This window comes from Somniosus microcephalus, chromosome 15 (assembly GCF_052327205.1).
Source record: "Somniosus microcephalus isolate GS21.2 chromosome 15, FLI_Smic_1.0, whole genome shotgun sequence".
Taxonomy (NCBI): domain Eukaryota; kingdom Metazoa; phylum Chordata; class Chondrichthyes; order Squaliformes; family Somniosidae; genus Somniosus; species Somniosus microcephalus.
Window position 1 is genome coordinate 53027379 of NC_141001.1, and position 26295 is coordinate 53053673.

The window sequence follows — 26295 nt, forward strand, 5'->3', positions numbered from 1 at the left end:
TAAGGTGGATGAATTAGCAGCGCAAATAGATGTACACGGATATGATGTAATTGGAATTACGGAGACATGGCTCCAGGGTGACCAAGGCTGGGAATTCAACATCCAGGGGTATTCAATATTCAGGAAGGACAGGCAAAAAGGAAAAGGAGGTGGGGTAGCATTGCTGGTTAAAGAGGAGATTAACACAATAGTAAGGAAGGATATTAGCTCTGATGATGTGGAATCTGTATGGATAGAGCTGAGAAATACCAAGGGGCAGAAAATGTTAGTGGGAGTTGTATACAGACCCCCAAACAGTAATGCTGAGGTTGGGGATGGCATTAAACGGGAAATTAGAGACGCGTGCAATAAGGGCACAGCAGTTATCATGGGTGACTTTAATCGACATTTAGATTGGACAAACCAAATTAGTAAAATACTGTGGAGGAGGAATTCCTAGAGTGTATATGGAATGGTTTCCTGGACCAATATGTCGAGGAACCAACTAGAGATCAGGCCATCTTAGACTGGGTATTATGTAATGAGAAAGGATTAATTAGCAATCTTGTGCGAGGACCCTTGGGGCGGAGCGATCATAATATGATAGAATTCTTGATTAAAATGGAGAGACAAGTATTTGACTCAGAGACTAGGGTCCTAAATTTAAATAAAGGAAACTACGATGGTATGAGGCGCGAGTTGGGTAGGATGGATTGGGGAATGTTACTTAAAGGGTTGACGGTGGATAGGCAAGGGCAAACACTTAAAGATCGCATGGATGAACTACAGAATTTGTTCATCCCTGTTTGGCATAAAAATAAAAACAAAAAAGGTGACTCAACTGTGGCTAACATGGGAAATTAGGGCTAGCATAACATCCAAGGAGAAGACATATAAATTGGCCAGAAAAAGCAGCAAACCTGAGGATTGGGAGCAGTTTAGGATTCAGCAAAGGATGACAAAGGGATTAATTAAGAGGGGGAAAATAGAATATGAGGGTAAGCTTGCAGGGAACATAAAAACTGACTATAGATATGTGAAGAGAAAAAGATTGGTGAAGTCAAGCGTAGGTCCCTTGCAGTTAGAATCAGGGAAATTTATAATGGGGAACAAAGAAATGGCAGACCAATTAAATACATACTTTGGTTCTGTCTTCACAAAGGAGGACACAAATAACCTTCCAGAGATGTCGGGGAACACAGGGTCTAATGAGAGGGAGGAATTGAATGAAATCAATATTTGTATGGAAATGGTGTTAGGGAAATTGACGGCATTGAAGGCCAATAAATCCCAAGGGCCTGATAATCTACATCCTAGGGTACTTAAGGAAGTGGTCCTAGAAGTAGTAGATGCATTGCTGGTCATCTTCCAAAATTCTATAGACTCTGGAATAGTTCCCATGGATTGGAGGGTAGCTAATGTAACCCCACTATTTAAAAAAGGTGGTAGAGAGAAAATGGGGAATTATAGACCGGTAAGCCTGACATCGGTAGTGGGGAAAATGCTAGAGTCCATTATAAAAGATGTAATAGAAGAGCACTTGGAAAACAGTGACAGGATCGGACAAAGTCAACATGGATTTACAAAAGGTAAATCATGCTTGACTAATCTACTGGAAATTTTGGAGGATGTAACTGGTAGAATAGATAAGGGAGAACCAGTGGTGTATTTAGACTTTCAGAAGGCTTTTGATAAGGTCCCGCATAAGAGATTGGCGTGCAAAATTAAAGCACATGGGATTGGGGGTAAGGTACTGACTTGGATAGAGAACTGGTTGGCAGACAGGAAGCAAAGAGTTGGAATAAACGGGTCTTTTTCCGAGTGGCAGGCAGTGACTAGTGGGGTACCACAGGGATCGGTGCTAGGACCCCAGCTATTCACAATATATATTAATGATCTAGACGAGGGAACTAGTTGTAACATCTCCAAGTTTGCAGATGACAAAAAGCTGGGTGGGCATGTGTGCTGTGAGGAGGATGCAGAGAAACTCCAATATGATTTGGACAGGTTGGGTGATTGGGCAGATGCATGGCAGATGCAGTATAATGTGGATAAATGCGAGGTTATCCACTTTGGTGGCAAAAACAGGAAGACAGATTATTATCTGAATGGCAATAGATTGGGAAAAGGGGAAGTGCAACGAGATCTGGGTGTCCTTGTGCACCAGTCGCTGAAGGTAAGCATGCAGGTGCAGCAGGTGGCTAAGAAGGCAAATGGTATGTTGGCCTTCATAGTGAGAGGATTCAAGTACAGTAGCAAGGATGTCTTGCTGCAGTTGTACATTGCCTTGGTGAGACCACACCTTGAGTATTGTGTGCAGTTTTGGTCGCCTTATCTGAGGAAGGATGTTCTTGCCATGGAGGGAGTGCAGCGAAAATTCACCAGACTGATACCTGGGATGGCAGGAATGATGTATGAAGAGAGATTGGGTCGATTAGACTTATATTCGCTAGAGTTTAGAAGAATGAGAGGGGATCTCATTGAAACTTATAAAATTCTAACAGGACTAGACAGACTAGATGCAGGAAGGATGTTCCCGATGGCGGGGGAGTCCAGAACCAGGGGTCACAGTCTAAGGATAAGGGGTAAGCCATTTAGGACTGAGATGAGGAGGAATTTCTTCACCCAGAGAGTGGTGAACCTGTGGAATTCTCTACCACAGAAGGCAGTTGAGGCCAACTTATTAAATATATTCAAGAAGGAGTTAGATATATTTCTTAAGGCTCAAGGGATCAAGGGATAGAGGGAGAAAGCAGGGACAGGGTACTGAATTTGGATGATCAGCCATGATCTCATTTAATGGGGGAACAGGCTCGAGGGGCTGAATGGCCTACTCCTGCTCCTATCTTCTATGTTTTTATGTAACTAGATGTTTGTCCAGTTCTTTTAAATATGTCCCTAACACTTGGGTCTCCACATTTGTGATTTGTAATCATGGTACTGTGCCAGTTTTAGAGAATTATGAACGATAACATCAAGATCCTTTCCCCTCTCAACCGATTTCAGTCCTATTCCTTGTAAAGTGTAAGTAACACTATACTTACCTTAAATACCATTTGCCAGAGTTTGTCCCATTGCCCCAGTGCATCTAAATCTGCTTGCAAAGATTTGTTTTTCTCCACAGTCCTTACACTCACACAAATGTTTCACACCAAGCTTCTTGGACGCAGCTGTAGCAATGCAGTAGATACACGAGTTTCATTTACGGTCAGAGGAGATAATAAAAACTAGAATGTCAATAGGTAAGTAACTAACAGTAGAGCCATAGCTGCTGTTTAGGTTTGTGAAGGACATGGATAAATTGTATCTTTGAGCTATTTATAGAAACAAGATTTTCATTGTTCTATGAAGATCAGGATATGGTGATTCAGCCACTGCACTGAGGGGATTGGAGGTTGTAAGTGTCCAGGATGTGCATTCTAAGAAATGTGATGACCCGGATTTTGTGTTGCGCATAACAGTGAGGCTACCGGCGCTCACCATTATTATGGAGTAAATCGGGCAGCAACTTCCGGAGTACACACTTGCGCAGTTAAACGTGGAAATCCGAAAGTTGTGGTCCGAGTTACGATGCTCCTCCGCAAGCTGCGCTATAACAGCATCTCGCTGATGGACTCGGCATTGAAATCCATGTAAGGGCATAAAGTTGCAGTACTTACCCTCTAGTTACCCACTAAACATGCCAGAAAAAGTTAGTGCTGGTGCATTTAGATGTAAGTGAATTTTTTAATGGTGTGATAAGTCATAATTACTGCTGTTGTGTATGTACCTTTAAGAGAATAACTGGTCTCAGGCTGCAGTACCGGCAGTGACCACCCCTGTATAAAAGGCGCTAGTGAGCCTCTGTGTTTTTAGTTTCACTATTGACTTCCACCAGTAAAGACTTATTTTGTTCACTCCTGCTGTCCGTGTCTCAATTATTCACGGACGTAACACTGGTGACGAGTAAGAAACGAACTTACCTGCAACTCGGCAGCACCTCAGACGACGTTATTGAAGGTCGAAGCCAGAAGAAAAATAAATAAATAAATAAAATCCTAAGAAACTCGAGAAACGGGCGTCGACCATGGGCAACCGCCCTCCAAATCGTCGGATTAAAAACTTGCAGGAGAGACTGTCCAGAGCCAGGCTTGGTTCCTCGGTCTGTGGTTTCCCAGCTAATCGGGCTGGTGGCAGGTAGTGCGCTGATCCTTCCTGGGCTGCGGCGGGCTAGAGCTCGATCGGGTGGCTTTTCAACGGGGCCGGGCAGCGAGTCGGGAAGCAAAGAGAGAGAGGGTGGAGCACACAGGGCGCGGCCGGTGCTTCGAAGCCGGGCAGCGTTCGGACCTAAGAGGGAGGGAAGTGTCCCAGAGGGTCCGCTCCACGACGGGAAAATAATAAAACAAAAAAAATCAATATTAAACGCGCAAGAAACCGTGGAAAGCAGCGCCAACAACAGCGGGGAAGAAGGCAAAGCGCGGGAGGCGCCATTTTGCAACAGCGGGGAAGAAGGCAAAGCGCGGGAGGTGCCATTTTGTTAAATCGGGGAAGAAGGCAAAGCGCGGGAGGTGCCATTTTAGATTTGCAAGATGCCGAAGACTGGCTGTATCACTGCTTTTGATAATACAATAGAGGACTGCACCACGTATGTGGAAAGAGTCGAGGTATATTTCGAGGCAAACGAAATAGCGGAGGGGAAAAAGGCATCGATATTGCTAAACTTAATGGGCGCTAGAACGTACGGCCTATTGCGGGACCTGATTACTCCAGCCAAACCGAAGGCGAAGAGTTTTAACGAAATTGTTGCTGTCCTACAGGAACACTTAAACCCTGCACCGCTGTTGATAGCAGAAAGATTTAAATTCCACAGGAGAACTCAGCATAAAGATGAGAGCAATGCTGAGTATCTTATGGAACTACGCAAGCTATCAAAGCACTGCCAGTTCGGAGCAGGACTGGCAGATACCCTACGGGACAAATTTGTCTGTGGACTCCTGAGTGAAGGAACACAGAAGAAGTTACTCTCAGAGAAAGCGCTGACGCTAGATAAGGCTTTCAGCGTGGCAGTATTGTATGAAGCAGCAGCCAGGGGAGCTGCAGAAATTCAACAAAAACCACAGGAATACGGCACCCACGAAATGACACGGGGATTTACAAAATGTTATCGCTGCGGCAGAACTAACCATGACCAGAAGGACTGCTGGTCCAAAGACAAAATATGCAGGCAATGCGGGAAGATGGGACACATTGCACGAGTTTGCAGGTCTGGGAAGAAGACCAGCGACAACAAAAAGGCTACTAAGGAACCGTACAAGAAAGTACAAAAGATGACGGACAGTAGTTCCGAAGACCAGATGAGCGATAGTGAATCCGGGAACAGGAGACTAAGCTGTCTCAAACTTCACAATGTAATCGCAAAAGAGGATCACCGAACCATTTGGGTCACCCTCACGATAGCAGGGTCCCAAGTTAAAATGGAATTGGATACAGGATCAGCGCTAACCGTCATGAATCGACAAGACTACGAGCGGCTATTTTCACACATACCCTTGAGAGAGACATCCATCATCTTGACGACGTATACGGGGCGCAAATAAGGGTGCCTGTCGAATACAACGGCAAGAAAATACGGAAATTGTATCTCTACATACTGCCAAATGGTGGACCACTGTTATTGGGACGGGAATGGATCAGGAAGATAAACTTAGATTGGCACTCCATTCATGCAATGACGGTGGACGCTAAAAAAGATGAAGACGTCACTCCTGGACGATTGTCAACAATCTTAGCTAACGCCAAAGAGGTATTTCAACAAGAACTGGGCACGCTTAAAGGCGTAACCGCCTCGATAAAAATAGAAGAGAATGCAGTTCCCAAGTTTTTCAAAGCAAGACCGGTACCATATGCAATTCGCCCAGCCGTCGAGGCAGAACTGGAGAATCTGGAGAAGGCGGGCGTGTTGTCTAAAGTCGACTGGAGCGAGTGGGCGACACCCATCGTTCCTGTCATGAAGAAAACGTTAAGCAATAAGTCCAGGGAGCGAAGGAAGATTCGCATCTGTGGGGATTTCAAGGTGACGGTGAACCCAGTCCTTCACACAGTACAATATCCTCTTCCAAGGATAGAAGACATCTTCGCCTCACTGTCTGGAGGGAAGCGTTTTACAAAAATTGACCTAGCACAAGCATATTTGCAGATGGAGGTTGAAGAGTCCTCTAGGAAGTATTTCATGATAAACACTCACAAAGGTCTTTACCAGTATCATCGATTGGTATTCGGAGTAGCATCGGCTCCGGCGATATGGCAAAGAGCGATGGAACAAGTCCTGCAAGGGATTCCGTGGACTCAGTGTTACTTGGACGACATCCTTGTGACAGGTGAAGATGACAGTGAACACCTTAACAACCTAGAACAGGTGCTCACTAGACTACGGGAACATGGGCTGCGAGCCAACCGCCCCAAGTGCGAATTTTTTAAGAAGCAGATATCGTATTGTGGCCACGTGATTGATGAAGAGGGGTTACATAAGTCCCCTGACAAAATTGAAGCGGTTGTTCAGGCCCCAGCGCCTGAAAATGTGTCGCAACTGAGGTCATTCCTCAGATTAGTGAATTACTATCATACGTTTTTGCTGAATTTGTCGACAATTCTGCACCCGCTGAACGCCCTGCTACGAACGGGGGTAGCATGGAAATGGAGCGATGATTGTAAGCGTGCTTTTCAGAAGAGTAAGGACTTAATCACTTCAAGGGAACTATTGGCTCACTACAACCCAGCACTGCCAATCAGGCTGGCGTGTGATGCGTCTCCCTACGGCATTGGGGCGGTACTGTCACATAAATTCCTTGATGGTTTAGGGAGGCCGATAGCTTTTGCGTCACGCTCGTTAACTTCTGCCGAGCGTAACTATGCCCAGATTGACAGAGAGGCCCTCAGCCTAGTGTGGGGGGTGAAGAAGTTCAATCACTACCTGCACGGTCAAAAATTTACTCTACTAACCGATCATCAACCTCTTGTCTCCATTTTCAACCCTCAGAAGGGCGTACCGATAATGACAGCACAACGGCTGCAGAGATGGTCCCTTTTCCTAGGGGCACACCAATATGACATCGAGTACAAAGGAACTAAACAGCATGGAAATGCTGATGGATTGTCACATCTACCGTTGCTGACGGTGGAAGAAGAAGACCTTGCAGTGGGTCCAATGGAGTTATTCCACTCGACCATAGTCGAATGTCTCCCTGTGACGAATGCAAACAGAGAAAAGGAAACACGGAATGACCCGACACTATCACGGGTCTATGATTTAACGGTGAAGGGATGGCCAGCACATGGCGAACCACTGCTGCCAGCACTCTCGCCAAGAAGAGAACAGCTGTCAGTGTGCAGAGGAACCTTGATGTGTGGATCCAGAGTAGTAATTCCACCTAAGTTGACGGATAGAGTGCTCAATGAGCTTCATGAGGGTCATCTGGGTGGGGTAAAAATGAAGAACTTAGCCAGAGCGTTTGTGTGGTGGCCGGGAATCGATAGAGAAATCGAAGAGATGGCCAAGAGCTGTGCAGGATGCCAGAAGGTCCAAAACGCCCCACCACAAGCTCCTCTGCATCCATGGGAGTGGCCCTCATCTCCATGGCAAAGGGTGCACATTGATTTTGCTGGTCCCTTCATGGACTCGATGTTTTTAATTGCGGTGGATGCACATTCAAAGTGGCCAGAGGTAATAAAAATGTCCTCAACCACCACAGAGAAAACTATCACAGTTTTACGAACCATATTCGCCAGGAATGGGCTGCCTGAACAGATTTGCTCTGACAATGGACCACAGTTTGTGTCTGAAGAGTTCCGGAGGTTCTTAAAGAACAATGGTGTTAAGCATTACACATCTGCCCCATATCATCCAGCCACTAATGGATTGGCCGAGAGGTTTGTCCAAACATTCAAGAAGGCTCTCAAGGCAATGTGTAATGAAGATATACCCCTACAACACAAGGTGGACAACTTCTTGTTTGCCTACCGGAATGCGACACATGCGGTTACCAACCAAACTCCAGCCATGATGTTCTTCAATCGAAGACTACGATGCCGCTTGGATTTGGTTAAGCCAAACGTCCGAAGAGATGTGGAGAACAGGCAGTTTCAGAATATGAATGAAAGGCCAACCAGGAGTTTTAAGATAGGTCAACCAGTTTTGGCCTGGGACTACCGCACTGAGAAATGGCAGCCAGGAACGATTTGTACACGACAAGGACCTCTCATGTATACCGTGGACATTGGGGAGAGCATTGTAAGACGCCATGCTGCCCAGATTCTAGAGTCACTGGAAAACGTCAACTGCACACCACGATCTGATACACCTGGTAATGAAATCAACGTTCCAATTGCAGCTACCGCAGAACCGGTAATATTGGAAGCAGATGAACCAAACAACGACATTGATCCCGACTCAACATTGCCAGAAGAACCTGATACCCCAAAGAGGCGTTATCCAGACAGAATCAGGAAGCCTCCTCAAAGACTTAACTTATAATTGCTTAAACTTAACCAATGTATCTAGCAACAGTAATTGTGATTGTAACTAGTTATCATTTAGTTGTTAAATGAATGTTATGTACTGTTTATCTAAAAGGGGAGGAATTCTTGTGTATGTACCTTTAAGAGAATAACTGGTCTCAGACTGCAGTACCGGCAGTGACCACCCCTGTATAAAAGGCGCTAGTGAGCCTCTGTGTTTTAGTTTCACTATTGACTTCCACCAGTAAAGACTTATTTTGTTCACTCCTGCTGTCCGTGTCTCAATTATTCACGGACGTAACAACTGCCAAACAACCTCTTTAGCACTGACAATTTAATTTTTTCAGTGTGGAGTCTCATTCTTTCAAAATGTAATTAATAAACAAGATTTTCTTTTTAATAAAAATTTTTTTTTTTTTTTACTTTTTCTCTTTTATCTCTCTCGTTTGTAATCCTATCTTTCTTCTCCTCTCTTTATTTCACTTTCTGTATATGATTTAAATATAATTTATACTTCCTGGTTTAGACTTTCTGGTTTAGACTCTGCATGGCACAGTGAGGATTCCTCAATCTGATTGGTTGAAGAGCCTCACTGTTTTTTGACCTGCTCACACACGCCACAGATGCCCTGTAGAGGGCGCCACATTGGCTCAGACCCCTGATGACAGCAAGTCTCCGCTCAAAAGCCCACAAAAATTCTGTGGGCAGCTGTCAGTGTGGTGAATGGCGAGCGCCGTTCCTTCGTCGCTGACCACAAAATCTGGGCCAATATATATAGACTGGAATCATCAGGAAACGAGTAGACAGATCTGAGTGATGAGTGCAGGAGTTCATTAATATCAAGAAGAAACAGTGGAGAAAGGAACAAAGCCCTAAGGAACCCCTGAATTAAAAGAAAACAAATCAGAGCATAAGCTATCAACTAAAGCACAGATAAAGTGGGTTGAGGGGAAAGTAGACGGTCATGAACATAGCAATTTCTTTAAATGTTGACCACAATACTTGCTGTATCAAAGAAATCCTAAACATTATTGCATGAACTCTGCTGAGAATAACATAATGCTTGGGCCTTCCTGTACAGCATTGAAACTGTACCATAGCTTGCACATCCAATAATCAGCTACTCTCTGCTGCTGCTCTCCTGCCCTCCAGTGGACACAGCGAATCTGTGCATATGAATTTGAATTTATAATAGCAAAAAATCACAGTAGGCCTGGTAATGACTACAGTCCCGCAGAAATGATAATCCAGTCAACATTTAGAGGATCAAAGAACTAATTTCAAAGAAAATAACATATTTAACATTTTTTATTTCTGAAAGAGTTTAGTAATGGGAGTAATATGTATATTAATTTATTTTTGTTTAAAAGGAAGGTACATTAGTGCCAATAATGTTATCCTGGTGCAGTGATGGTAGGACTTCAGAAATTTACCTTCTGCTTATGCCTGTACTCCAATGAGCTGACTTAGCATTTTAATGCCAAGTCAATTAATTAACATAAATTAGCAATGTATGCATAAACAGTTCATAAATAGAGCTGCTGCCGCTCAAGAACCCACCCCCAGGCCCTGGTGCACTCCCAACGTGTCATTCATTATGCTCTGGGAGCATCAGTAATTTATGTTAATGAGTTGACCTCGCATTACAGCACCAAGTCAGCTCACTGGATTACACGTGTGTACAGCAATCTGATGTGTGGTTGTCCTGCAGCTCTTAAAGAGCAGTTTGTCACCCTGTCTTGCTATTGAAGAGGGGTTGAAATAACTCAATCAAGGGAACAAGTCAGAAGTGCTCCATTGAAGCAACTTTGGAGGTTCTGCAAATTTGGGTGTTCCTTTTTGGAGCTGGGAGCTATCTTCCCATTAAGTGCAGCATCAGAACAGCCTGATAGCAGCAGATGAAAAACTGAATGCTGTGTCACGTGATGCCCAAACCTAGAAGCAGATGTGGAAGAAATTTGCCAGTGTCAGGAAGGTTGCCGATATGTTGGTTAATTGTACAATGTTGCCTTACAATGCATCTTAACAGCACTTCACTGCCAGTTTGGTGGAGCATCAAAGAGGGAGAAATCACAGCACTCTGTTCAGGTACTTTCCAAAAGCATATGCATGCCCATGTTTCACCCGAGTCCTCTGTAACGCTGCTATAGGAACATAGAAGATAGGAGCAGGAGTAGGCCATTCGAGCCTGCTCCGCCATTCAACGAGATCATGGCTGATCATCCAAACCCTAGCACCCGGTCCCTACACCGACAGCCATCCCCACCCAAGTCCTATCCCCATAACCCCGTAACCCCACGTATTTAATCCCCCCCTAACACTAAGGGCCAATTTTTGTTATGGCCAATCAACCTAACCCGCACATCTTTGGACTGTGGGAGGAAACCGGAGCACCCGGAGAAAACCCACGCAAACACGGGGAGAAATGTGCAAACTCCACACAGACAGTCACCCGAGGCCGGATTTGAACCCGGGTCCCTGGCGCTGTGAGGCAACAGTGCTAACCACTATGCCACTATGTCAATGCATTATCCCGTGGCCAATTAAATGTGGCAAGCAACAAACATAAAACATACTGCCAACACAAGGTGTGTTACATGTTCACAGACTCATATAATGTGGCTGCTGCACTGAGCACTTGGGTGACACACATCTTCTGTCACATTCTTATTTCAATATAGATCCCCTTTCTATCTGCTTTCAAGACAAGGATGCACATAAGCAGGGCGGGGGTGGGGGAGCGGCAACTCATCTAAGACCCTTGACTCTTTTTGAGGAGAGAGACTTGGAAATTCGGGCTCTGGAGGTAACGGAGGAAGTGGGAATGTGGGAGGTCAGAGGCCACCAGCGGAGTTTAGTAAAATCACCCCTTGTATGCAAAAGTTGGAAATATATGTATCTGTATTAATAAATAAATGTATCAACTTACAGAGAATTACATAAAAACTAGTAGCCCTCCCATGCCATTGCTCATTGTGAGCAGAACAATGATGTTGCAAGAGGGAGTGTTAGGTTAAGAGAGGGATGCATAGCTGTTGAAAGGATTTGGAAAGAAATTAATGAGAAGTAAGTTCAAAGGTAGTGAAGTATCTTTTGATTGGCTCAAATTTCCCAGGAAACCACTAGGATATATTAGTTTATATATATGGATCCCTTGTGGCACTGCTCAAGCATAACTTTTTTTTACAAATTGAGTGCATAAGTAAATATTACTTTTTCATATTGGATAAATGAGCAAATGTGTTCCTCTCATAAAACCAGTTAAATAAATCTGTACATATAAAATATTGTAGCTGCATAAATAAACAACCTCCTGAACATAGATATTTTTTCCTGTCAAATGTAAGTTTGTTTAAATGTTTTCATCTAAACGATAACAAATTCACAGTTACCTTCACAGTCTTAATTTTGGTTTCCTTGCCGTCAATACATAGATACATAGATACATAGAAGATAGGAGCAGGAGTAGGCCATTCGGCCCTTCGTGCCTGCTCCGCCATTTAATGAGATCATGGCTGATCCTTTAATTCAGTATCCCGTCCCCGCCTTCTCTCCGTAACCCTTAACCCCTTTTGCCCGTAGAAATATATCTAATTCCCTCTTAAATATATTTAATGAGCTGGCGTACACTGCCCTCTGTGGCAATGAGTTCCACAGGTTCACCACTCTCTGAGTGAAGAAATTCCCCCTCATCTCTGTCCTAAATGGTTTAGCCCTTATCCTTAAATTATGTCCTCTAGTTCTGTTCTCACCCGCCAAGGGAAACATTCCTTCTGCATCCAGTCTGTCTAGACCTGTCAGAATTTTATACACTTCTATGAGGTCCCCTCTCAATCTTCTAAACTCCAGTGTGTACATCCCTAAACTACATAGTCTCTCCTCATAGGTCATTCCCGCCATTCCTGGTATCAGCCTGGTGAATCGCCGCTGCACCCCCTCCATGGCAAGAACATCCTTCCTCAGATGAGGCGACCAAAACTGTACACAGTACTCGAGGTGTGGTCTCACCAGTGCCCTGTACAGCTGCAGCAAGGTATCCCTGTTCCTGTATTCTAACCCTTTTGCTATGAAGGCCAGCATACCGTTTGCCTTCTTGACCGCCTGTTGCACCTGCATGCTCGCCTTCAGTGACTGGTGTACAAGAACACCCAGGTCTCTCTGTACTTCCCCCTCTCCCAATCTATTGCCATTTAAATAATAATTTGCCCTCCCGTTCCTGCACCCAAGGTGGATAACTTCGCACTTGTCCACATTATAGTGCATCTGCCATTTATCCGCCCAATCGCCCAGTCTGTCCAAATCGCTCTGGAGCTTCCTGGTCTCTTCCTCTGAGCCCACCCCACCTCCTAGTTTAGTGTCGTCTGCAAATTTGGAAATGCTGCATCCGACTCCCTGATCCAGGTCATTAATGTAAATTGTGAACAGCTGGGGGCCCAGGACAGATCCCTGTGGTACCCCACTTGTTACTGCCTGCCATTCAGAAAATGAGCCGTTTATTCCAACTCTCTGTTTTCTATCTGACAGCCAGTTCCCTATCCACGCCAAAACTTTCCCCTTTATCCCATGAGCCTCAATTTTCCATGCTAATCTTTTATGTGGGACCTTATCGAAGGCCTTTTGGAAGTCCAGGTACACCACATCTACTGGCTCTCCCCCATCTATTCTACCAGTTACTCCCTCAAAAAATTCCAATAGATTAGTCAAGCACGATTTACCCTTTGTAAATCCATGTTGACTCTGTCCTATCCTGTCCCCATTTGCTAAGTGCTCCGCTATTTCATCCTTAATGATGGACTCCAGCATTTTGCCCACAACTGATGTAAGGCTTACAGGTCTGTAATTACCTGCTTTTTCCCTACCCCCCTTTTTGAATAGTGGGGTAACGTTAGCTACCCTCCAATCCATCGGCACTGTTCCCGAGTCTAATGAATTCTGAAAAATCATCCTTAGTGCATCCGCTATCTCTAGGGCCACCTCCTTCAGTACCCTAGGATGCATGTTATCAGGCCCTGGGGATTTGTCCACCTTCAATCCCTTTAGCTTCCTTAACACCATATCCTTAGAGATATTGATTTGCGTCAGTTCCTCCTTTGCCAATGTCCCTATTTTTCCCGATATCCCAGGGAGGTTTTTTGTGTCTTCCTTCGTAAAGACTGACCCAAAGTATGCATTTAGTTGATCTGCCATTTCCTTATTTCCCATTATATATTCCCCCGTATCTGACTGCAATGGACCAACTTTGGTTTTCACCAGTCTTTTCCTTTTGATATATTTATAAAAGCTTTTGGAGTTAGTTTTTATATTTTCCGCCAGCTTGTTTTCGTAAGCTATTTTGCCCCTCTTGATCATGCCCTTTGCCCTCCTTTGCTCTATCTTAAACTGTTCCCAATCTTCCGCTCTGGCGCTTTTTTTGGCTATTTTATACGCCCTATCTTTGGATTTTATGCTGTCTCTAATTTCCCCTGTTATCCACGGTTGAGTCACCTTTTTAGATTTCCTTTTATGCCAGATTGGTATAAACAATTTTTGCAATTTTGTCATTCTATCTTTAAATGTTTGCCATTGTTTATCTACCTCCAGTCCTCTCAGGAACGTTGTCCAATCAGACCTACTCAGTTCCCGTCTCATGGCATCATAATTCCCCTTGTTTAAATTCAGGACCTTAGTCTCTGAGTCAATTTCTTCGCTCTCCATTTCGAGTGAGAAATCGATCATGTTATGATCGCTCTGACCCAAGGGTCCCCGTACAACAAGATTACTGATTAGTCCCTTCTCATTGCACAGTACCCAGTCCAATATAGCCTGTTCCTGAGTTGGTTCCTCGACATATTGATCCAGATAACCATCCCTTAAACACTCAAGGAATTCCTCCTCCTCATTATTTTTACTGATTAGGCTAGTCCAATCTATATGTAAGTTAAAGTCACCTATGATGACAGCTGTGCTCTTATTGCACGCTTCTCTAATTTCCCTCGTGATGCCCTCCCTAACCTCTATTTTACTATTTGGAGGCCTATATACCACTCCTATTAATGTTTTTCGCCCCTCGCTATTTCTTAGCTCCACCCATATAGATTCTGTATTAACTGAGTTAATACATAGATACATAGATACATAGAAGATAGGAGCAGGAGTAGGCCATTCGGCCCTTCGTGCCTGCTCCGCCATTCGATGAGATCATGGCTGATCCTTTAATTCAGTATCCCGTCCCCGCCTTCTCTCCGTAACCCTTAACCCCTTTTGCCCGTAGAAATATATCTAATTCCCTCTTAAATATATTTAATGAGCTGGCGTACACTGCCCTCTGTGGCAATGAGTTCCACAGGTTCACCACTCTCTGAGTGAAGAAATTCCCCCTCATCTCTGTCCTAAATGGTTTAGCCCTTATCCTTAAATTATGTCCTCTAGTTCTGTTCTCACCCGCCAAGGGAAACATTCCTTCTGCATCCAGTCTGTCTAGACCTGTCAGAATTTTATACACTTCTATGAGGTCCCCTCTCAATCTTCTAAACTCCAGTGTGTACATCCCTAAACTACATAGTCTCTCCTCATAGGTCATTCCCGCCATTCCTGGTATCAGCCTGGTGAATCGCCGCTGCACCCCCTCCATGGCAAGAACATCCTTCCTCAGATGAGGCGACCAAAACTGTACACAGTACTCGAGGTGTGGTCTCACCAGTGCCCTGTACAGCTGCAGCAAGGTATCCCTGTTCCTGTATTCTAACCCTTTTGCTATGAAGGCCAGCATACCGTTTGCCTTCTTGACCGCCTGTTGCACCTGCATGCTCGCCTTCAGTGACTGGTGTACAAGAACACCCAGGTCTCTCTGTACTTCCCCCTCTCCCAATCTATTGCCATTTAAATAATAATTTGCCCTCCCGTTCCTGCACCCAAGGTGGATAACTTCGCACTTGTCCACATTATAGTGCATCTGCCATTTATCCGCCCAATCGCCCAGTCTGTCCAAATCGCTCTGGAGCTTCCTGGTCTCTTCCTCTGAGCCCACCCCCCCTCCTAGTTTAGTGTCGTCTGCAAATTTGGAAATGCTGCATCCGACTCCCTGATCCAGGTCATTAATGTAAATTGTGAACAGCTGGGGGCCCAGGACAGATCCCTGTGGTACCCCACTTGTTACTGCCTGCCATTCAGAAAATGAGCCGTTTATTCCAACTCTCTGTTTTCTATCTGACAGCCAGTTCCCTATCCACGCCAAAACTTTCCCCTTTATCCCATGAGCCTCAATTTTCCATGCTAATCTTTTATGTGGGACCTTATCGAAGGCCTTTTGGAAGTCCAGGTACACCACATCTACTGGCTCTCCCCCATCTATTCTACCAGTTACTCCCTCAAAAAATTCCAATAGATTAGTCAAGCACGATTTACCCTTTGTAAATCCATGTTGACTCTGTCCTATCCTGCCCCCATATCCTTCCTTTCAATTGCATTTATCCCCTCTTTTACTAGCAATGCTACCCCTCCTCCCTTTCTTTTTTGTCGATCCTTCCTAAATACTGAATACCCCTGTATGTTAAGCTCCCAGCCCTGCTCACCCTGCAACCATGTTTCCGTAATCCCAATCAATGCACAGGCCTTTTCCATCACAGGACGGTGGTAGCGGTGTGGGTGGGGGGGGGGGGCGGGGGAGGAGGGGCAGTGAATGAAGGGGGTGGGGTTATAAACAGCAAGTCCTAGCATCCTCGAAGAATGACCCAACCTGCTGTTAATAATCATTGAAATTCTGGTGTGTAATGCACCCCTCCACTGCGCCAAAGTATTGTGGCATTATTAGATTCGGAAGGGAGGCAGTCTTAAGTGCTAGCCCAGAATGACTCTAGTACCTTCTGAGTCTTTAGTCCACAGGACAATTAAACAATGTCACAATGGTACATGTTGTAGTCTGCTGTCTGGTTGACCTTTTTCATTCAGCTGACAGCGTAAAAGCAATGGGAACCGCTTCATGGTCACTTTTATCGATGCCAGCTTTTTATTTCCAGATTTTTTACACTGAATTCAAATCTCAAACTGCCATGGGATTTGAACTTGCATTCTCTGGATTATTATTAGTCCAGTAACATAACCACCCCAGTAGGATGAGGATTTTGAATTTGATACATTGAAGGATTGGGAGTCAATCAAAGTTGACAGTGGTAAAGATGATGGGCAAGTGGGACTTAGTTAGGGATGAGATGTGTGTAGCAGAGTTTTGGCCAGGTTAAGAGTTTATGTTGGATGTAGGGAGGCTAGTGAGTAAGGTATGGAAGAAGGTGTGTCATAGAACCATAGAAACATACAACACAGGAGGCCATTCAGCCCATCATGTCTGTGTGAGCTCTTTGAATAACTACCAATTAGTTCCAATTCCCTTTTGAAACCTATTATTGAATCTGCTTCCACCACTCTTTCAGGCAGTGCATTTCAGATAATAACAATTCGCTGGGGTAAAAATAATTCTCCTTATCTCCCCTCTGGCTTTTTTGCCAATTATCTTAAATCTGTGTCCTCTGGTTACCGACCCTCCTGCCACTGGAAACAGTTTCTCCCTAACTACTCTATCAAAACCCCATATAATTTTGAACACCTCTATTAAATGTCCCCTTAACCTTCTTTGCTCTAAGGAGAACAATCCCAGCCTTTCTAGTCTCTCCACATAACTGAAGTCACTCATCCCTGGTACCATTGTGGTAAATCTCCTCTTGACCCTCTCCAAGGCCTTGACATCCTTCCTAAAGTGTGGTGCCCAGAATTGGGCACAATATTCTAGCTGACGTCTAACCAGTAATTTATAAAGATTTACCATAGCTTTATTTTGCACTCTATGGAGGTGAAATTGGGTGCCTTTGCACCTCCTGTTAGCGCCCCCGGGGGCACTAACGGGGCGCAAATGGCTTTGCGACTGGGCACGTTGCTCACATCGACTCCCGCCATATTCAGCGGGGGTTTTGTGATGGCACTACGGCGTTGCGCCCCGATCTCCTTGGCCCAGAGATCGTGACTTAATCGCCGTGCACATTGCCCCGGTCGCGCCCCGGACCCGAAATTGATTTCTGCCCCCTGCAGCAGCACTGGTCAAAAACCGACAGCTGCAGGAGGCGTGCATTGGGCGGCCAGCCGCTTCGGGGGCGATGATTAAAGGTGAGGTGGCCGAGGTAAGTGGAAAAAAACTTACCTTTCCTGTTCTAGTTTTTTTCGTGGGTTCCTGCCTGACATAAATCGTGCCATTCATGTAGAAAGGACTTATGAAATATACTGGGCGGCCTGCTGGTGGCGCTGTCCAGGGAGAGTATAAATACTCGGGCACGGGCCCAGCTTGCTCAGGGACATTTTGTATACAGGAACTAGTGAAGGATAACTAGACTTCCATGTTGTGAAACAGTCGATTAAAGCCTTGTTTAATACTCTGACCAAGTGCCTAGTAGTTTTCTCACGTCAATTTAATCGACTGTTTGCTACTCCACGCTCTGAGTGGTTTTGGGAACAGATGGCTACGACTCAAATGGTAGAAGGGAACCAGAGGTAGTAATCAATCCATCATGGAGAAACTACTCTGACCCGCCCGTTTTGACCTGCACCCAAATTCACCTACAACAGCTAAGGTATGGAAACACTGGTATCGTACCTTCAGCAACTTCCTCAGGGTGTGTGGTGAGAATGTTCCTGATAAGTTAGAGATACTTGCCAATTATGTATCCCCTCGTGTGTTTGACTATATCGAAGACAGTGTAGACTATGACTCCGCTATCCAAATACTACAGCAACTATATGTTAAGGCCCCAAATGAAATTTTTGCTCAGCATCTACTGGCCACAACTCGACAACAACCCGGGGTATCACTTGATGAATTCCTTCAAAAGCTTCACAGGCTCAGCAAGGATTGTAATCTCAAAGCATTCTCAGCTGAGCACTACCAGGAGGAGTTAATTCGTGATTCCTTTATTAACGGAATGGCGTCTCCTTTCATATGCCAGCGTCTGTTGGAGAATAAAACCCTCAAGTTACAAGCTGCCTATGACCAGGCATGTTCTCTGGACTTAGCAAAAAAATGCAGATGCCTATCTTTTACCGCATGCACAGACTGCTGCTATCACTTTTGGTGACTCCTCAAATGGGCCTCGGGCAGAAGCCCTCACTGATGACTACTCTATCCTAGCTGATGACGACCCTACCCTAGAAGCTGTCACTGATGACGACCCTGCCCTAGCAGCATCTTGGCAATCTGGAAGGAAGTGTTTCTTCTGTGGAGGTGCATTCCACTATAGGAAATTTTGTCCTGCTCATAACGCAACCTGCAGTCATTGCAGTAAGAAAGGTCACTTTTCTAAGGTATGTCAGTCAAGAGCCTCTGTTAGTAAGAAAGGTCACTTTTCTAAGGTATACCAGTCAAGAGCCCCTGTTAGTTTTACAGCTGCTATCTATAAAACTGCTCCTCCCCCAAGAGCCACTACTAAGGTTACAGCTGCTATCTATAAAACTGCTCCTCCCCCAAGAGCCACTACTAAGGTTACAGCTGTCAAGGGTAAAACTGCTCCTCCTCCCATCACAGCTGTTTTTCCCCAAAGCCTGTCCCATGCGGCCACAAATGTTTCGGTAAATGGACACATTTTGTGTGCACTAATCGACTCATGCAGCTCTGACAGCTTCATCAGTGAGCAGGCTGTCAGTAAGTTAAAACTGCGTATTTACCCCTCAGACAAGGAAATTGCAATGGCTCTGACGACACTGACCACCAACTCTTCTGGCTTTTGACTTGTCGACCTTATTCTCAATGGCCGCACTTATTCCTCCACCCGGCTCAGGGTGCTCAAGAACCTATGAAGTGATGTGCGCCTGGGACAGGATTTCCAGAAACAACACAAAAGACTCACTTTTGAGTTTGGAGGATCAAAACCGGAGCTTACTATTTCCAAAGTACCGTTTTGTGCGCTTTCGGTGGCTTCGCTCGACGAGCCCTCCTTGTTTGCCAATCTTTCCCCCCGATGTAAGCCCATAGTCACTAAATCACGACGTTTCAGCCAAGATGATCTATCCTTTATCGAGGCAGAGATCTCTCGCCTTCTAGCTGACTGTATCATTGAGCCATGTTCATCTTCCTGGCGGGCTCAAGTCATCGTTGTTAAAAATCCTCTGAAGCAACACAAGAAACGTCTTTGCATCGATTACTCGCAAACTATTAACCAGTATACCGACCTGGATGCCTACCCACTACCACGCATTGATGACATGGTCAACTACAAGGTATTTTCAACTTTTGACTTAAAGAGCACATACCATCAAGTACCATTAAAGAACTCTGACAAAAAGTATATGGCCTTTGAGGCCAATGGTCGACTTTACCAGTTTTGTCGCCTTCCATTTTGGATCACCAATGGGGTGGCCATCTTCCAACGGGCAATGGATAGCCTAGTCAAACAGGAGAACTTAACAGACACTTTTCCATATCTGGATAATATCACCATTGCTGTCACGACCAGAAGGAGCACGATGCCAACCTCCAGAAATCTCTTGACGTTCTCCGTCGTCACAACTTAACCTTAAATGAGTCCAAATCTGTGAAATCAGTACCATCAGTCAACATCCTTGGCTACTGGGTGGGCAATGGTGTCATTAAACCGGATCCGGAGCGACTTCATCCACTTCAAGAGCTCCCTCCTCCTACAAATCTTGGCTCTCTTCGTCAGGCCCTCGGCATGTTCGCCTATTATGCGAAGTGAATACCCCACTTTTCCGACAAGATCCAGCCCCTGCATCACGCGAAGTCATTTCCATTGAAGGCAACGGCTATTTCAGCTTTCGACCTCCTCAAGCAACAACTGGAAAAAGCCATGCTTCGTTCCATCGATGAAAATCTCCCTTTCGTGGTCGAGTGTGATGCATCGGATGTGGCAATCTCGGCTACCTTGAATCAAGGTGGTTGACCCGTTGCATTTCTGTCCAGAACTTTGCAGGTTAGCGAGCTCCATTATCCTTCTGTCAAGAAGGAGGCTACGGCTATCATCGAAACAGTACGTAAATGGAGTCATTTTCTCACTCGTCGCCATTTCATGCTTATAACCAATCAGCGCTCCATGGCCTTTATGCTGGATAACTGGAAACGCACTAAGATCAAGAATAACAAAATACAGCTCTGGAGGATGGAATTGGCTGCCTTTGGCTACACCATACATTATCGACCCGGCAAAGAGAATGTGGCCCCGGACACCCTCACGTGTGCATTCTGCTCTTCCATGTCAACTTCGACTCTTGCGGATCTTCATACTGACTTATGCCATCTTGGCATTACCCGTATGTTACACTTTGTGCGATCTAAAAATCTCCCATTTTCTACGGAAGACATGAGAAAACATGCTCCACTTGTAGAATCTGCGCGGAATTAAAACCGCAATTCTTCCATCCGTCGGATGGCTCGCTCATACACGCTACACAGCCTATGCAGCGACTCAGCATTGACTTTAAAGGGCCACTGCCTTCCTCAACACGAAACACCTACTTGCTTACTATGGTGGATGAATATTCACGCTTTCCCTTTGCTTTCCCCTGTCCCAATATGCTTACTTCCACAGTGATCAAATGCCTCGATCAGGTCTTTTCCCTTTGCGGTATGGCCAATTTCATCCACACTGATCGGGGTCCCTCCTTCATGTCAAGCGAACTCAAAAGTTATCTTTCCCAATGGGGAATCGCCACAAGTAGAACGACACCGTATCATCCTATTGGAAATGGACAGGTTGAGAGATACAACGCTATCATTTGGAATGCTGTTCATCTTGCACTGAGGTCACACAACCTATCAGACCAGCAGTGGGAAACTGTGTTCCCGGACGCATTGCATTCCATCAGGTCTCTTCTTTCTACATCCACCAACACTACTCCTCACGAACGATTCTTCGGGTTCCAGCGTCGCTCCACTCATGGGACGTCCCTACCATTATGGTTGGCAGCTCCTGGCCCCATGCTGCTCTGAAGATTCGTCCGATCCTCTAAGAGTGATCCCCTCGTCAATGAAGTGGAACTGACGGATGTCACTCCCACGTACGCATACGTGCGATACCCTGATGGCCGGGAATCCGCAGTGTCACTCCGGGATCTGGCTCCCTGCCCAACCGGTCACACGGACCCAATTGATGGTGGGACCCATATCAATGACGCCAATAACCTGCGCTCCTCTGTGGATGACGCCCTACCTGGGACGTCAAGGGATCTACCAGCTATTCCGCCGGATCAACCCGGGGAACAGAGCGCTCCCCGCGGGACGGCCACCCGAAGTCAGGACGCCGGTCAGTCACCGACTACTGGGCAGGGTGAAGCCAGCTCTGCACCTGTGGGGGCCCACACCCGGAGCCACGATCTCCCCAGTCCCACTCAGGTCGATCAAGGTGACACGGACTCTGCCAGCCCGCTGATACAAACTAAGCGACCCAGGGACCAAAACACGGTCCGAGGAGACGTGCCTTCCGGCCACCAACAGATATCCAAACGCACCTGGAGCCACGATCTCCCCAGTCCCCCTCAGGTCGATCAAAGCGACACGGACTCTGCCAGCCCGCCGGTACGAATTAAGTGACCCAGGGACCAAAACACGGCCCGAGGAGACGTGCCTTCCAGTCACCGACGGAGATCCAGATGGCTGCGTCTATTCTTAGTCCGGCTAGTTCGGTAGGAAGAAGCCGCCGGACTTCCAATCTTTCAGGTGGGAAGAATGACATAAATCATGCCATTCATGTAGAAAGGACTTATGAAATATACTGGGCGGCCTGCTGGTGGCGCTGTCCAGGGAGAGTATAAATACTCGGGCACGGGCCCAGCTTGCTCAGGGACATTTTGTAAACAGGAACTAGTGAAGGATAACTAGACTTCCATGTTGTGAAACAGTCGATTAAAGCCTTGTTTAATACTCTGACCAAGTGCCTAGTAGTTGTCTTACGTCACTGCCCGCGATCAATCAGTCCGGCACTCTGCTTGATAGCAGCTGCCTTGGTGGTCCAGGTAGGTACTTTTAAAATTGCAGAGCCTGCAGCAATGGCCCTTCCCTTTAAGGGAGAGAAGAAGCATTTGAACTGTGCAGCGCTGCTGAAGTCTCCGCCCTGCTCTCCAACGTTAGCATCCTAAGAAAGAAGTGGAGCACTTGATTTAGCACTTCCCTTCCCTCTTGGGGTGCTAAAACTCAATTTCGCGGTGTCCGGCGCTAAAGTTAGCGCCCAGGCGATATTAACGCCTCAAAATGGTCGATACCGAATTTTTCCCCCATATATGCCTCTACTTATAAAGCCAAGGATCCCGTATGTTTTTTTTAACAGCCTTATCAATGTTCTGTCACCTTCAAAAAATTTTGTATACGAACCCCGAGGTCCCTCTATTCCTGCACCTCCTTTAAAATTGTACCTCGCCTCATTTTTCCTTCCAAAATTCATGTGTCTGAGTTTTGTTCATAGGCAGCTACATAAACAGAGACGCATCACCTCCCCTTGAACTAGCACCTATTCTCCATATAGGATTGAGAAATGCTTAAAACTCAGGCCAGAGACAATAGCAATTCACTTAGAACTCATATGGGGGAAAAATTCGGTTGCTTTGTGCCTCCCGTTAGCGCCGTAAGAGGGCGCTAATGGGGCGCAAAGCAACTTATGACTGGGCGTGGCGATGTTTGCGCCGCTCGTGAAATTGACCAGACATTTTGCGGTGGTGCTAAACACTACCGCCACGATCGCCTGCACCCGCAGATCATGATGTCAGTCAAGCGTGCAACACCCCAGTAGCGCCCCAGACCGGATATTGAGCGGCGCCCCCTGCCGCTAGCAACAACAGGTTGAGGAGAGCATTTTGCAGTCGGGAAGAGACTGGAGGAGCGCTTTTAAAGGCGACCACTTCCTGCCTTTTTTTGTCTGCGACATTTTTGCACCACGCATTCTGAGAGAGACTTCTGGAGATATTCAACACTGTGTGAAGAAGTTTTGGGTACTGAGCAGCACTTTGAAGGTTCATTTTGATTTGACCTTCCTTGCATCGATTTAAAAGAGACTATGGGGGCTGCACTCTGAGCTCTTTCCCTGGGCCTCTCCATTGTTCTTTCCAGCAGATTTGATGTACAGGTCTCTCCAAGCCGAAATTCAAGGCTGCATTGAGCAGGGTGTGGATGGAGAGCAAGAGTGACCCTCCTCTTTAAACACTGGCCAGCACCAGTGTGTCTGTGTTCCATTGCTGACTGACATCACATGAGCTTCGTCAGCGCTCTGAGGTAGCGCCTCACTTCTCGGCGTTAGCGCCTTAAGAGAGGTGTGTAGCACCTGATTTACCGCTCCAATCACCTCCAGGTGTGATAGAAGCCAAGTTTGCAGTCGGAGGCGATAATTAGCGCCAGGCGCTAAACTTTGTGCCCAGCTGATAATTGCGCCCCAAATGGGGCGATACCGAATTTCTCCCCCATAGTATATTGGCCTGGCTACAATTTCATATGAATGATATAATACAAAAATATTTAATGTTATGGTGCAGGACAGAGCCATTTCTACCAAACTGAAGTTGCACATTGGGTGGTCCAGTCTGAGAAAGCAGCCAGGAAGGAGGATCGAGTAAGGGGCTAGAGTATGGAGGTTATAGCAGGAACCAAATAAGATGGCTTTGATCTTCCCAGTGTTTATTTGGAGGAAGTCCCAGCTTATCCAGGACAGGCAGTCTGATATCAGAGAGTTGTTTATAGAGTCAAGGAAAAATGGTGGTGAGGATAATATTGCAGAATGTAAATCAGGAACAGGAGGAGTCAAGGATGGAATCTTGGGGTACTTTGCAGATGATCGTCTGCGGGTGGGAAGCAAATGTGATGAAGATGTGCTAACTTCATTTAGGCAGGTTAGAGTGAAATCACGCAGGGCAGTCCAGGAGAGATGAGATAGCGCAGGAAGATGACACATCTAAAAGTTGCAATCATTCACATGGAATTAATTCATTTGAAGTGCTTTGACTGTTGTTTAAGTAGCCAATTTGTACACAACTGATTCTACACACAGCAATGAAATAAATGATCAAGTTAGCTGTTTGTGATGGAGCTAGTTACAGAATAAAATTAATACTCATTATGGTTTTTTTTTCTCAATACTCAGTATGTTAGTCATTTAAATTTGCCAACATTACTTAAGGTAGAATTTCCGATTTGCGAAGTTCGCATATGAACACTTCAGGCGCTTGGACCAGATTCCTGTGTGCACTATTGCATCCGAGTGTGAACTCCTGCATAAACACACAGTAGACAGGAACCCAAGGTGAACTTCAACGATCGAAAGCTCGAAGATGTATACTCTACCCAAAGCATAAATTGTGCAAACATTGATGCCTACGTTGTTTCATAAACTTTTGAAGGTTTGCGGAATAACATTCATTTTCTAATGTTCTCAATTATTTTGTCCGTGATACAAAAAACAATTCAGTTCACAGGAACTCAGAGAATTATTAAAACGTTTGAGAGTCTCCCCCTCCCCCTCCCCCCATCTTACCTGACGCTGCCGGCTCTTTCTCACTCCCTCTCTGCCCCAGCAGCGACGGCTACTATTTGTAACCTAGCAACCGTTACCTCGGCAATCGGGACAGAAGTAACGTGTTAAAAAAAAAGTAGCACACAACACAACGTCCAGGCATGATCCGACCCGCAGGGTCGGTTCAAACTTTTCACTACGCTTCATTCGAATTTATAATTCAATAAACAGACATTCTCTGAACGACCATACCATTAGCCGCAGAGGGGTGTCTGTGCATTGAGCTTGAAGGGTTACATCAGGTAATCACATTTAAGACTGCCCTTGACTTTTTTTTTGCTTTATTATTTCATATATACCTGAGTGTTAAAGTATCCGCCCCCTTCATGCAGTGGTTATATCCTTTAAAGACACTCACTTCCGGATTATGTTGTTTGGCTTGCATGTCGTCGTGAAGCAGGCGGAGGATAGTGACAAACTTTTGAGGGCAGCCGAATTTCAGGAGGACATTCCATAATCCCTCATGGTTGACAGTGTCGAAGGCCTTTGTGAGATCAAAGAAGGCCATGTACAGCGGTTGGTGCTGTTCCCTGCATTTCTCTTGTAATTGACGTGCGGTGAAGATCATGTCCATTGTGCTCCTTAGTGGGCGGAATCCGAATTGCGACTCTGGGAGGAGCTCTTCGGCCACTGGGAAAAGGCGATTGAGGAGGATTCTTGCGATGACTTTTCCTGTGGCAGATAGCAGGGAAACTCCTCTGTAATTACCGCAATCGGACTTGTCACCTTTCTTGAAGATGGTCACAATTACGGCGTCTCTGAGATCCCCTGGCATGCTCTCCTCCTTCCAGATAAGAGAAATTAGTTCATGAATTCGTGCCAGTTGTGCTTCTCCACCATACTTTAGTGCCTCGTTGGGGATTCCATCTGCTCCTGAGGCTTTGTTCTTCAGTTGTCGAATGGCCTTTTCAATCTCATGCCGGGCTGGGGTTGTGCTGAGATTGTGGCGGGTAGCATGCTGTGGGATGGAGTTGAGGACACTCGTGTCCTGATCAATGGTTCCACCACAGACCCAATTCACGTACGAACGGGGTCAAGCAAGGCTGTGTCATCGCACCAACGCTCTTCTCAATCTTCCTTGCTGCAATGCTCCATCTCACCCTCAGTAAGCTCCCCACTGGAGTGGAGCTAATTTACAGAACAAACGGGAAACTGTTCAACCTCTGTCGACTCCAGTCCAGATCCAAGGTCGTCCCATCCTAGTCGTCGAATTACAGTATGCAGATGATGCTTGCGTCTGCGCTCACTCGGAGGTCGAATTCCAAACCATAGTAAATACCTTCACCGAAGCATACGAGAGCAT

The 26295-nt window shown here is 45.8% G+C and overlaps 1 protein-coding gene across 1 annotated transcript in view; it reads right to left on the reverse strand.

Annotated features, from left to right (window-relative positions):
• saxo4 (stabilizer of axonemal microtubules 4) overlaps positions 1 to 25031 on the reverse strand; it is a 235906-nt gene extending 210875 nt beyond the window's left edge. Inside the window, exon 1 of the mRNA XM_086007780.1 lies at positions 24954 to 25031. The gene's annotated coding sequence lies outside the window, so the exon portion shown is untranslated. The remainder of the gene's footprint in view (positions 1 to 24953) is intronic.
• Between the last annotated feature and the right edge of the window lie 1264 nt (positions 25032 to 26295).